This window comes from Palaemon carinicauda, chromosome 8 (assembly GCF_036898095.1).
Source record: "Palaemon carinicauda isolate YSFRI2023 chromosome 8, ASM3689809v2, whole genome shotgun sequence".
Lineage (NCBI taxonomy): Eukaryota > Metazoa > Arthropoda > Malacostraca > Decapoda > Palaemonidae > Palaemon > Palaemon carinicauda.
The window spans coordinates 158,379,759-158,393,893 of NC_090732.1; the positions used below are offsets into that span (position 1 = coordinate 158,379,759).

General features: G+C 42.2%; 1 protein-coding gene across 2 annotated transcripts in view; it reads left to right on the forward strand.

Annotated features, from left to right (window-relative positions):
* Positions 1–14,135, forward strand: part of LOC137646053 (protein FAM91A1-like) — a 243,008-nt gene that overhangs the window by 104,132 nt on the left and 124,741 nt on the right. The gene's annotated exons all lie outside the window — the stretch shown is intronic.

Here is a 14,135-nt window from a genome sequence, read left to right on the forward strand (position 1 = left end):
AGCGTCAATCGACCTTCACGGCCCACTACCTGCAAAGACATAACCCACAAGAACATGGAGACCTTTTCTATTGGTCCTGTGGTGATCGCACAACAAATGGTCTAAACACCTCAGGCTCCTTAATGGACAGGTAGCAGAGGGTTGAGGGCTGAGGTTACCCTGGTTAGTCTTGGGTGAATGAGTAAGAATCACTTGCTCCTTTCTTCCTTTCACCTTCTCCCCTCTGGGGAAAACAGCTCCGCAAGCCTCAGCGTAGCAGACCTGACCTCGCTGCAGGTAAGACTCATTTCCCTTTTTTCTCCTAAGTAGAGAATAATACTTTGTAACATCCCTGATACCTTGTTGAGGGAGGGTATTTGGTAAGTCTCAAGTTGATATGTTAAAGACAAGCCACACTGTTAGTTCCACTCACACACAAGCTTCTGCAGACTGCTATCAGTGCATTACCTCATATCAGCGCTTGATTTTAGCAAGGGTAGGGTACCTTCTACAATCGATCACAGATCGAAATAGAGAGGACCTTGGGTCATGACCAAGGCCAGTTGGTGAGGACTTCTTCCCTCTTAAAAGTAAATTACCCCTATAAATAGCAGTGTTTGTATTTATGCCGGAACAAATAACAAATTTGGAAGTAATTTGGATTTTTCTTAGTATATAAACCCTAAAGTTATTTATACAAATTGGCCCGCCACCCTGTCCCCCAAGAAGTCCCGCCATGAAGCAAAGTGGTTACTCAGCTGAGTGGTGTGAGTGAGCGGGGTAGCCAGTCTACCCCACCCCCCACCTGCTAACTAGCGTATGGGGTAGTTATCCCTCTCTAAAATTAAGGCCAATTCACACGACCCGTTTTCTTTCCGACAGGCTGGCCGTTAGTTAAGTGGCGTCTAGCTTTCTTACGTGTATTCAAATGCAACTGTTCACACGACCCGTTAGACTGACGGCGGCCCTTAGTCGTCAGCCGTCTGAGTCGGCTCAGCTTTCTGTCCAAGAAACCTTGGCTGGTTTGACGGACGTTAGCCACCCGTCCCAACCAACGGGTGGATGGTGTTTCGTCTGAACGAGGACCTGTATCATATCCGTTCGTTTCCTGGCCTACAGCCCCAACTTTTCCTCATAGTATAGAGTCATAGAAATTAGTTAGTTTGTTGTTGACACCATTTATGAGAGGTTAATTGAACTTTTCATGGGTATGAGATGTTTGACATGGCAAACAGTATGTATAGCAATAATTTACATAAAGAAAAGATATGGAAAATTACTGGAGAGGCATTGAATTAAACAGGTGAGTTTATCATGATTTTAATATTCTTGGCATGGTGCATAAAGTACAATGAAGTTGCATAACTTATTTTATCATCACAGTTAACAACCAACATCTTTTAGTGTCAAAATGATTGTAATTTACTCGGTCCTCACGTGACAGTGTCTTAAGTAAACAATGAAAACCGCGTGCGGTAAACAGATACGGAACGCCTCTTGTGAATGTACATTTCGACGGCGGTTAGCCACCACCCAGCCTGTCGGAAAGAAAACGGCTCGTGTGAGTCGGTCTTTATCGTGGCTCGTCTTTCAGCTACGCCGAAAGTGATACCCTATAAATAGCTTCAGGTTTGTTTACAAGGAAAAATACAAATTACTTCCAAATTTGTTATCTTTTGTATATGAACTATAAAAACTTTAAAAAACAAGAGGAAGAGAAATAAGATAGAATAGTTTGCCAGAGTGTATCCTCAAGCAAGAGAGAGGCCTACCCCAAGACAATAAAAGACCATGGTACAGAGGCTATGTCACTATCCAAGACCAGAGAACAGTGGTTTGATTTTTGAGTGTTTTTCTCCTAGAAGAGCTGCTTACCATAGCTAAAGAGCCTATTCTACCCTTACCAAGAGGAAAGTAACCACTGAACAATTACATTGCAATAGTTAACCCCTTGAGCAAAGAGGAATTGTTTGGTAATCTCATTGTTGTCAGGTACATGAGGACAGATGATAATATGTAAAGAATAGGCCAGACTATTCGGTGTATGTGTAGACAAAAGGAAAATAAGCTGTAACCAGAGAAAAGGATCCAATGTAGTACTGTCTTGCCAGTCAAAGGACCCAGTAACTCTCTGGCAGTAGTATATCATTCTTGCAGTAGTGTATCATTCTTGTGCTGTGGCTCGGGTACCAGCTACTTTGGTCTACCCGGCTACCTTGGTAGCTAGGCCTGGCCAAGTAGCCTCACCTGATTCATTTACTCTGGTAATCGGTTGGAAGAGATGGTGGCATGGCTTTAGGGCTGATGAAAGAGGTATTGCGGTCTCCATCATCCTTCCCTCATGGTCGTTGGACGGTGGCTCCCACCACTTGCATAGATTTGCTCCTGGAAGAGAAGGAGGCACTATTCTATGCCATACTAGAAGGCTTGTGCTCTCTAGTAGGTGGAGAATGTTGGGTAGAGGGTTCTTTTTCTTGTGTCCAGGGGTCCCTTCCTCACGACCTTTGGTGCGGTGAATTCATGGAGAACTGCTTCTCAGGACTCCTTAATCCATTGGGCTATTGCCTCTAAAGGCTCTGGCCTTTCGAAGTAAACCGGAGCCAAACCTTTGGGTTCAGCCGATCCTGTAGGTTTTGGATCAAGAAAAGGCCCTGCACCTGTTCCAAGACCGTCCGCCGCTCCACGTGCAACTTCTTAGAAAGAGCCTGTGCATGCTTAAGAATGTGACCCCAATTCCTGACCCAGTGCCAGCACTCCCCACCTCTTTCCAAGTCCATCGACCTGACCCTTGTGACGGGGGATCCTTGGTCTCTTTGTCCTTCCTTAGTGTCATTGGGTGTGCCTTTCTCTTCTCCAGTGTTGTGGTCCCTGTTGGAACAACGTGTATGGTTACTTCAGGAGGGGTGACGTTGGGAAAAGGGAGGAAGAGGGAAATGCTGAGATGAGTGTTCCCCCTCTCCTGGTACTGAGAGTAGGGAGTTGTCTGTCTCATCACTAGACAACATGGCAGAGACATAGGGCAAAATTATGGTTTGTGAGTGTCCTTCGGGACAGCTACTTGCTTCCCTTTCAGGACCACTGTCCTCCCTTATCTCCTGTTCCAATCCAGTTTGTTGGATTTTCCATCATCAGGGAAAGATCTGGTTTTGCAGGCAGAGGTGGATTTGATGTTGGGAAAGAACATGCTCAAAGCTGTTTGGGGAGGTTTTCTGTGCTTTTACAGTTACCTGTTCCTGGTGTAGAAGGCAACCGGGGGCAGGAGACTGGTCATCAATTTCTCTCCACTGAATACGTTTGTTCATCAAACGAAGTTCAGGATGGAAACAGTACTGTCTGTACCGTCTTCCATCAGAGAGGGAAATATCATGCTTTCAGTGGATCTGGATTACACGTACCTTCAAGTGATTGTTCAACAGACCCCTGAAAAGTACCTCTGCTTCTCCCTCATCAGACCCCTGAAAAGTACCTCTGCTTCTCCCTCATCAGACCCCTGAAAAGTACCTCTGCTTCTCCCTCATCAGACCCCTGAAAAGTACCTCTGCTTCTCCCTCATCAGACCCCTGAAAAGTACCTCTGCTTCTCCCTCATCAGACCCCTGAAAAGTACCTCTGCTTCTCCCTCATCAGACCCCTGAAAAGTACTTCTGCTTCTCCCTCAATGGTACTGTGTTGCCAGTTCAAGACTGTTTCATATTGTGTATGGCACCTCGGTTGTTCACTTGGATATTCATCACAGTAGTTGCTTGGGCCCACTCGTGAAGGATACATCTCCTGATGTATGCGCCCACTCGTGAAGGATACATCTCCTGATGTATCTCGACGATTGGTTCATACTGGTCTCATTGAAGAGGCAGTTGCTTCTGGCTCCCAGATGGCCACACACTGAGTGGTATCCTTATCTGCTTGCTCTTTTGGTCTAGGCTCCAAGAGAATTATCCTCCGGACCCACTCTCCTCTGTCATCCAAACCATTGTCTATTCACTGGTAGTGAATATCCAGCATCTCCTTCTAGCGAAAGGCTTTACACAAAGCACTGCACAGGAAATGTCAGGATACCACCAGATATAATTGACAGATGTCTACCATGCGAAATGGGCCATCTTCTTCGATTGGTGTAGTAGAAAGGGTATTTCTCAATTCGGAGCGTATCTAGCACAGATCGCCTATTTCCTCATCTTCCTTCTCTGGGAGAATCGTCTCTCAGTTGTGGCCTTCAAAGGCTACCTCTCAGCCTTGAGTATGGTCTTTTGACTGAAGTGCATAGACTTCTCAGCTTCCTTGGAGCTGTCTATGCTCGTGAAGAGCTTCGAGTAGTCTTGCCCATCCTGTGACCTCAGCCTTTGGAATATGTGCACTAAGTTCTCAGGGCTCTTACTCATCATACCTCGTTTGAGCCTTTAGACAGGTCGTTAGACATGGATCTGACACTCGAGGCTGACACTCGAGGCTTAGCGTCAGCGAAATGATTAATCAAGTTGCACGGTCTCTCTTAATTAGCCAATTGCTCTCGTGGATGTATGGAGGTCTCTTAGTGTTGTACCAGAGTTTATGGCCTAGACACAAAATCTAGCAGTGCTTGACCCCAGGTTTGAGACCTTCTTCATCCCCTCCCTCTGGCAGGAGTTCGGTGGTGATGAACATTATATGCTCTTGTGTCCCGTAAGGTCGCTGCTGTACTATATGAAGAGGACCTGACATCTGAGGCCTGAGTGTAGGAGACTTTTCGTTAGTACTAGCAGGTCCAAGAAAGAGATGTCAAGTAACACGATCTCCTTCTAGCTCTGTTAGATGATCAGAAGATCCTACGGCTTGGCTGATGAGGGTGCCGTTGCTCTGGCTTGGATTATTGCTCACAAAGTCAGGGATATTGCACTCTCTCTCTCTTTACAGTAGGTGGCAGGGAGAGCCAGATAGATTTGCTACTGTGTAAGAGAGACCATCTGATGGAGGTTAGAAATTGCAAGGTGATTAATGGGGATGGTGTAGCAGCACAACATAGGTTAGTGGTAATTGATTGCAGACTAAGGAATTGTAGAAGTTAAAAGAGAAGAATGGACCCAAAGATTAAGTGGTGGAAATTGAAAGAGGAAGAACTGAGAAAATTGTTTAAGGAAAGAGTGCTGGAAGCAGTAAGGTTACATGAGGATGTACAAGAATGGTGGACCGAGAATAGTTAAATGATTCTGAGGATCGGTGAGGAAGTACTTGGAAAGTCATCAGGAAGAAGACCCCAAATGATGCTATTTTTTATTTGCCTTATCTAAAGACATGACATAGATAAGGCAAATAAAAGACTGGAAAATAGAGGTTAAGTTGAAAGGTAAAGTACACAGGACTGTTGTGGGACCAGCAATAATGTATGGAGTGGAGACGTGGGCAATAAAGAAGACAGGAGAGAAGAAACTGGATGTAGCAGAGATGAGAATGTTGAGATGGATGTGTGGGGTGACAAGAAGTGATGAGATACGGAATGAAGTAATTAGGGGTACCACAGGAGTTAGAAAACTATCAGATAAGATCCAAGAAAGTAGACTGAGGGTGTATGGTCATATCATGAGAAAAGATGAACAGTATATTGGGAGGAGGGTGATGGAAATGGAGGTACAGGGAACAAGAAGGAGAGGGAGACCGAAGCCTTCGCTTGGATGGACTGTATCAAGGATGACCTTCGATCAGAAGGATTAACTGGTGATGAAGTGTGTGACAGAGGTAGATGGAGAAAGCTGGTCAGAAACATTGACCCAACATAAAAGTGGGCAAAGATGCAGACAAAGAAGATTGCACTATCTCTCATTCAAAAGGAGCCTGTTGGTGGGACAAGTTTTAAAGGCAGGTTTCTGTAAGAGGCAGATCATCTTCATTGCCTTGTACCTGAGAGATTGTACTCACGAGTCCCTTAATACTTTTATGCTTTGATCTGTGGTGGTTGGTCAGTCCATTATGTAACAAACTCAGCTCCTTACGAGGACAGAATTTCATCTTGCCTAAGGCTTCGTTTTGGCATAAGTTGGGAATGAGTGTAGTATAACTGGCTCTTCCTATTTATTCGTCTGCCCCTCTCTCGGTGTCAGCAGTTGAAGCGTTACAAGTGCATCAGACTCAATACTGGTAAGTTATACTTCAGAGCTCCATTCTTTGAAACAAGAGAAATATATCTCCCCATTCCCCATGCTAGCTGGGGGGATGGTGTATGAAATACTAATCCATTATTGATATGCTTAGTATTCAATTAAGCCGACATTTCTTCCGCCAAAAAAAAAAAAAAAAAATGGGTTCCTTTGATTTTGGTATGATACTTTTAGTACACCCCAGGTTCTATTTGTTTTGTCATCCCTATGATAAACAGATTGAGGTTGGTAGTGATTTTGCTTCGGTCTCCTTTGACCAAGCGTTATTTAGTTCCAGAGAAGTTTCAGAAGCTATCAGTTTGTTCCAAGGGGGACTTCCAATCTGCCAAGCAGTGAGGCTCCTTAATAAAAGAACGAGGATTTGTATGTTCGAGTAGGAACAAATAACAAATTTTGAAAGTAATTTGTATTTGTTCCTACATGAATACAAACTTTTGTTCTTCACGTAGGAGTATTGATTTCAGTGAAGCTGGAACACAGCTGTCAGAATTTTTAACAAGGTGTCAATTATTAACTAGTTGTTACGAGTTGGCAGCGGGAAAGCACCACCCCTCTCGCTTACTCACTGACAAACTGCAGTGGAACCTCTACATACGATTGCCTTTACATACGATTGTTCGAACATCCGAAGTAAAATGCGATCAAATTTTTGTCTCGACACTCGAAGTCATGCAACATCTGATGTAGATCTTGTTTACGCTGGTAGATAGCAGCACGTCGGAGGGACGCCATTGAGCGTCGAGTTGGTCAGTTCTCTGTTCTGGTGCACATCGTGTGGTTGTCCTCTGTTCGGTATGTTATTAACAGTGCTTATTATCTTCCTTTTCTCACGTTTCATTTTTGATTTTGGGTATAATCATGGGTCTTAACAAGCTTAGTTTCGGTACAGGTATTAGTAGTGGTGAGGAAAGAAAGAAGGCAATGCTTTCATTAGAATTGAAGCAAGAAATTTTAGAAAAAAATGAGTTCGGTGTGCATGCGAGTGATCTGGCTAAATAATATGGCCGGAGTAGGTCTATGATCTCGATGATCATCAAGCAGAAGGAAGCCCCTAAAACAGTCAAACCATCGAAGGGGATTACAGTGAAGCAAAGAAAACTAAGATTGAGAGAGAGAGAGAGAGAGAGAGAGAGAGAGAGAGAGAGAGATGATGATGTTTATTGTCAAGCATGCAATAAAACATGCTGAATAAGTGAATCCTTAAAATAAGTTTTAAAAAGTTATCATTAATCTCTCTCTCTCTCTCTCTCTCTCTCTCTCTCTCTCTCTCTGTAGAAATCTATTTGAAGGCAGGCAAATCTGGTGAGTTTATCTGGCCTTTAGAGGAGAGAGAGAGAGAGAGAGAGAGAGAGAGAGAGAGGGGAGGGAGATATATATATATATATATATATAACAATAACTTTTTAAAACTTATCTTAAGAATTCACTTATTTAGCTTGTTTTATTCCATGCTCGGCAATAAACATCATCATCTCTCTCTCTCTCTCTCTCTCTCTCTCTCTCTCTCTGTTCTTTTATTACAAAGAAGTGTCGTATGTAAGTGAAGAAAATTAAAAATCAAAAAGAAAAAACATGTAAAAAAAATTTAAATTATAAAAAAAAATAAATAAACTAAATTAGGTTAAAGTTCACGTAATGTAAGTTAGAGTAAGTTACGGTATGTTATCGCAGTCACCATCTCTACCTCCTCGCCGACCGTCCGTCTCCTCCTGCGTAGCAAATCCTACACCTACGTTGGCCTGTCTCTAAGGTAAAGTGACAATAGAAACCTCTTTTTTATTTATTATTTCTTTATAATTCTTTTTTTACATCTATCTTACATAAAGCAATTGTATTATTGTTATGTGTAATTATGTGTAGTAATTTATTAAGGATTTATCATAGGTTTTTGGGCTGTAGAACGAATTATACAAATTACAGTGTATTCTTATGGGAATATTTGCTCCAACATACGATTGTTTTAACATACGAAGCAGGTTCCGGAACGAATTAAGAACGTATGTAGAGGTTCCGCTGTACTTTGTTTTCAGCCATCAGTGGAGACAGATGTCTGTCTCCGCTGGCTGTAACTTTTGAAAATTTTTGTTCCTGGTATGACAGGCATCTCATGGATACACTTTCCCTCCCAGATGAAGGAGCATGTCAGGATACATTTCCTTCCTAGTACAGTGGTAATGCATTTGCCTAGCATTTGCATGGCAGCAGATTGATCCCACCCCGAGACAGTAAGTTTAAACTGTTTTCTTCACTCCCATAACGTTTTATTGAAACCTTTATGCATAGAGGTGTTTTCTGTACGAGCCCTAGTTAATAGATTAAATTTTCTTTGTTCGGGAAGGTAGTTATTCAGCGAATGATGATCAAACAAGAAAACAGGACTGCTATCCATTGGTTTTCTTTAGGAATAAGTAGTCTTTAAAACTTGATGAGTATGAGTTTCATATTAGTCACTCTTACTGTTTTTTCCTTCCAGTGGAAAAGATAAGGGTAACCAACCACCACCGTGGACGAAAAACACTACGAAAGTTTAAATGTGATTGTGTTTTCTCCTTAACAGTCCATGATTGCGATCATACTCTCTTTGCCGAGGAATCGTTGAATGACATGCCGATGTGAGCAGGCTTGGAACATTTCCACACAGGCTGGAGATGCAAACAGCCTTGGAACGTTTCCTCCTTTGCTCGTTATCGCTACTCTATTTAGCGTTTTGCTCGCTCTTACAATAGTTCCATCTGTTTAATTTGCTTTACCATTAGAGCTATACTAGATATACTGCTAGGGATTTACACAATATTAAAAGAGCAGCGTAAGGTGAGTACATGATTGCAAGTCTCAGCCCCGTTACTTAAGTGGTTGCTTAAACTGTTTTATTCACTCCCATTCTGTTTTATTGAAAGCTTTATGCATAGAGGCATTTTCTGTACAATGACTGGTTCATACATTAAATTCTCTTTGCTTAGGAAGGTAGTTGGTCGGCAGATGATGATCAAACGGAAGAAGATGAAACCGCCATCCATTTAATTTCTTTTGGAATAAGTAGTCTTTAAAAACCAATCAGTAGTTTGATTGTGATTGTGTTATCTCCTTAACAGTCCACAAATGCAATTATGCTCTCTTTGCCAAGGAAATGTTGAAATGACACGGCGATGCTAGCAGTTTTGGACCATTTCCACAGTCTCTCAATGTAAAAAGCCTTTGAACGTTTTCTCTTTTGCTCATTACTGCTAATCTATCTAGCGTTTTGCTCACTCTTACAATAGTTCCATCTGTCTAGTTTGTTTTCCCATTAGAGCTCTACTAGTTATACTACTAGGGATTTACACATTAATAAAAAAGCGGTGTGATATGAGTACATGATTGCAAGTCACAGCCCAGTTGCCTAAGTGGTGGTTTGCCACCGTTTGCGCGCACTCACATCTGTTTGTGATTGGTTACATAACTTTCAATTACAATCGATTGGTCATACACCATGTTTCCTGCCTGCTAGATTGCTCCTCCATGGGAGGAACACTTCTAGCCCTCTTATTGGTTTCTAAAAAATGTAAATGACTCATATACTAATACATATCTGAGGAGGTACTTAGTCTTGTACTGTATAATTAGGAGGAATGCATTTACTTCCCAAGGGCACTATCTGGTAGGCACTGCTCTAGTGGTTGCTCTTAGGCATATAACTCGGAGCAGTCACTTGCTGATGCCCTACTAGCCTTTGGCATGTCACCGTTTGCCGATAGCCTGGGAGTCCCGATCCTGTTGCTCCCCCCAATCCTTTCCCCTTTTACTACCAATCAGGCTTCAGATGGATAGTAGATATATGCTCAAACGTCATATCGATCATGCTCTTTGTCAACACAGTCCAAGGATGGATACTGACTTCGGACAAAAGTATATTGGACTGACAAGTATGGCAGAGCAGACAGGTCAAAGGAGCAACCAATACATGCCAAGAAGGGCCAGTCACTGGCTATGAAAGTCAGTGGTTATATGATATATGATGTTGAGAACACCACTTCTCTTCCAGGCAGGAAAATTAAGTAACGTTGGTTGGTCAGTACTTGGATGAGAAACTTCTTGGAAATCCCACGGGCTATTGATAAATATACTGTGGAACCTCTACATACGATTGTTCCAACATCCGAAGTAAAATTGGATCAAATTTTTGTCTCGACACCCGAAGTCATGCCCCAACATCCGACTTAGATCTTGTTTACGCCGGTAGATAGCAGCACGTCGGAGGGACGCCATGAGCGTCGAGTTTGTCAATTCTCTGTTCTCGTGCGCATCTTGTGGTTGTCCTCTGTTCGGTCTGTTATTAACAGTGCTTATTATCTTCCTTTTCTCACGTTTCATTTTTTATTTTAAGTATAGTCATGGGTCCTAACAAGCTTAGTTTCGGTACAGGTATTAGTAGTGGTGAGAAAAGGAAGAAGGCAATGCTTTCATTAGAATTGAAGCAAGAAATTATAGAAAAACATGAGTGCAGTGTGCGTGTGAGTGATCTGGCTAAACAATACGGCCGGAATAGGTCTACGATCTCGACGATCATCATCAAGCAGAAGGAAGCCATTAAAGCTGTCAAACCATCGAAGGGAATCAAAGTGAAGCAAAGAAAACTAAGATTGAGAGAGAGAGAGAGAGAGAGAGAGAGAGAGAGAGAGAGAGAGATGATTATTGTCGAGCATGCAATAAAACAAGCTGAATAAGTGAATCCTTAAAATAAGTTTTAAAAAGTTACCGTTAATATCTCTCTCTCTCTCTCTCTCTCTCTCTCTCTCTCTCTCTCTGTCAGAATTCTATTTAAAGGCAGGCAAATCTGGTGAGTTTATCTGGTCTTTAATGAGAAAGAGAGAGAGAGATAGAGAGAGATTAACGATAACTTTTTAAAACTTATCTTAAGGATTCACTTAATTCAGCTTGTTTTATTGCATGCTCGACAATAAACATCATCATCATTCTCTCTCTCTCTCTCATCTCTCTCTCTCTCTCTCTCAGTGTTCTTTTATTACAAAGAAGTGTCATATGTAAGTGATGAAAATTAAAAATCATAAAAAAAAATGTAAAAAAAATATAAAATATAAAAATAAAAAAAAAAGATAAATAAGCTAAGTTAGGTTAAAGTTCGCGTAGTGTAAGTTAGAGTAAGTTACGGTATGTTATCGCAGTCACCATCTCTACCTCCTCGTCGACCGTCCGTCTCCTCCTGCGTAGCAAATCCTACACCTGTGTTGGCCGGTCTCTAAGGTAAAGTGACAATAAAAGCCCCTTTTTTATTTATTATTTCTTCATAATTATTCTTTGTTAAATCTCTCTCGTATATAATGCAATTATATTAATGTTATGTGTAATTATGTGTAGTAATTTATTAAGGATTTATCATAGGTTTTTGGGTTGTAGAACGAATTATACAATTTACAGTGTATTCTTAGGGGAATATTTACTCCAACATACGATTGTTTTAACATATGAAGCAGGTCCCGGAACGAATTAAGATCGTATGTAGAGGTTCCACTCTATAAGAAAATTCTAATAACACTTTCAAATTTAGCATGCCCCTGAACAAGGATGGCATACTAAATACCGAAGTGTTTCACAATTTTTGCCTCTTTCACTAGGGGAGCACTTCCTCTTTCGATGCAATCTGTGGGAGGATTCCTACAACTCGTTTAGAGGACGAGTTGGTGTCATGCATTAGAGCGTGAGACTGTGGTCATCCTCCAGTCTGGATTTCTTTTCTGCACCAACTCTTCCTCCTCTAACTTACCACCATCAGCCTCATGGGCCTGCTGCCAGGAAATGTTGAAGGTCTTAACCTCCAAGTAAAGGGTGAGGTCTTGCGGCAGGTTGGTGCTCTCCAGAGCCCACTCATGTACCTCATTGTGCACACAAACATGCTCACTTGCTTTTATCCGCATGTCCGCAGTCTTGCTTTTTTAAGATGGTACAACATTGAGTAATATTAGCCGATAAGGTTACCATCCTTTACTCAGGCAGGATTAGGTTAAGGACCTAACTCTTGAGTGCAAAGGTTCAGACCATGGTAGAGAAGATTCCTTTACAAGGGTTCTGCAACAGGTCCCCAGGCTTCTTCAGTCAACTCTTTCTGGTTGAGAAGGAGCCTAGAGGCTGCAGACCGGTTGTAAACTTATCAGTCTTGAGCGGGTTTGTATGTCATCCCGTTCAAGATGGAGACCGCAGCCATAGTCAGACAAGCAATCAGACCGCTAGGCTTCAGGATATAATATGTGACCTATCGATATACAGTACAATACTGTACTTGCGAGACACTTGCACCTTCTCGAGTGCGCAGTTACCTGTACATTGGTGTCAAGCCCCTTGTTCGGTCCCCGCGGAGTATGCAACAGGAGCCAGGAGCCCTCGGATCTGCTTCGACTGGCTTTTCAGGCTTTGGTGGTTTGTGGAGTACCCCCGGTGTTTACCACACCCCTTTGGAGGCTGAAAGCTCTTCACCTTTCTCCTTGCAGACTGTTGATAACAAGTTTGACCTAAGGAAGTAGTGTTGCCATTGTACGTGCATAGAATTTTCCTAAAGCGATTTGTTAGGTTTTCAAGCGACACATTATTTCTTTCAGACTTAACTTGTAGCAGGAGAAGAGCATTTTATTCTAAATTTTTTATACATATTTAAATTCTTATTATTTAAGGATTAAATAAAAAATCCTAATGTATATTTATTTTATTTATTGTAGTTTTGGTTTCATTATCAAAGCTTAATTACCAAAATTTAAAGTAATGCTACAAAGTTACCATGTTTTGAGATAAAAAACCACAAAAAAGCATCACTTGTTGTCAGTTGAGATGGAAGGAATTTGTCTTTCCTCCCCTTTGAGAACTAAATCCTGAAGGCTGTTCGATAAGAATTACGTTCGTGTGACTCCAACCATTTCTCTTGTGTGGGAGAGTCAGTGTTACCTCTGTGCTCACACGCTCTTTCTCCCATTGGCTCCCTCTAGACAAGAAATTTCATGCATCTGTGAACCCTATTGATCCCGAAGTTACTACCCTGACTCTGGGAACATATATGGGAAAGGATCAGTTAGGAGCTTACCATCATCTCAGCCTTTGAGTGTGCCAACATGGAAGGAGCTTCCAGGGCGAGCCTCCAGGCAACATCCTGGCTGGACTACATTGTTGCAATGGTGTGCTTCGCTTCTTTTCAGGACCATTCAGTGCTGGAAAAAATAGGTCTTTCCCAGCCTTGGGTAGCACAGACAAAGCAATCAGGGAACAACATATCTTTTTCTTTGTTGCTAGTCTATGTAAAGGATGAAAGAGACCCATCACCTGAGTTCAAGAGTAAGTGGCCAGGATCTCGAATCTAGGAAGACACGAGTCCAGCTTTTTTTCAACTCTGCCCTACAAAGGCAACCAGCTAGAACCAGAATATTTTACCTTCCTTTTCTTTATGAGGGGACCATTATGTCTCTTCCTTCAGTACTGAAGGAATGCAAAAGAAATCCTAAATCTGTTTTTTCTGGCTTTGTGCAAAACTTGGACGCTTGCTGTCACAAGGGGATGAAATAGCTACCACTGTTTCATTCACACAAAGCCAGAATATTAGATCTACCATAGCCTTTAGGAAGAACATGTCATGAGTTGAGTATTCAAACCAGGTGTCTGAAAGTGTCGGACCACGAGTATTCAAAGCAGTTGTCTGGAGGCGCCAGACCACGAGTATTCAAAGCAGGTGTCCGGAAGCGTCAGACCACCTTCACAGAACACTGCTTACGGAAATACACCCACAAATCTGTGGACACTTTTACCACAGGTCCTGGTGGTTGCTGCTCAACAGGTAGTGTAGCAAACCCAGTTCATTCACATGACAAGAAGCAAAGCATCAAAGGCAGCAGGTGTGCCATCAGTCTAGGATAAGAGTGAGAATGTCTAGCCTTTCTTCCTCTTCCATCTCCTTTCTTGGGGTGCAGCAGTCACACCGTTGTCACTGAAACAGATGTTGTTGCAGGTAAGCTTCATTACTGGGTATCTTTTTTATTGCAATGTAAACACAGCA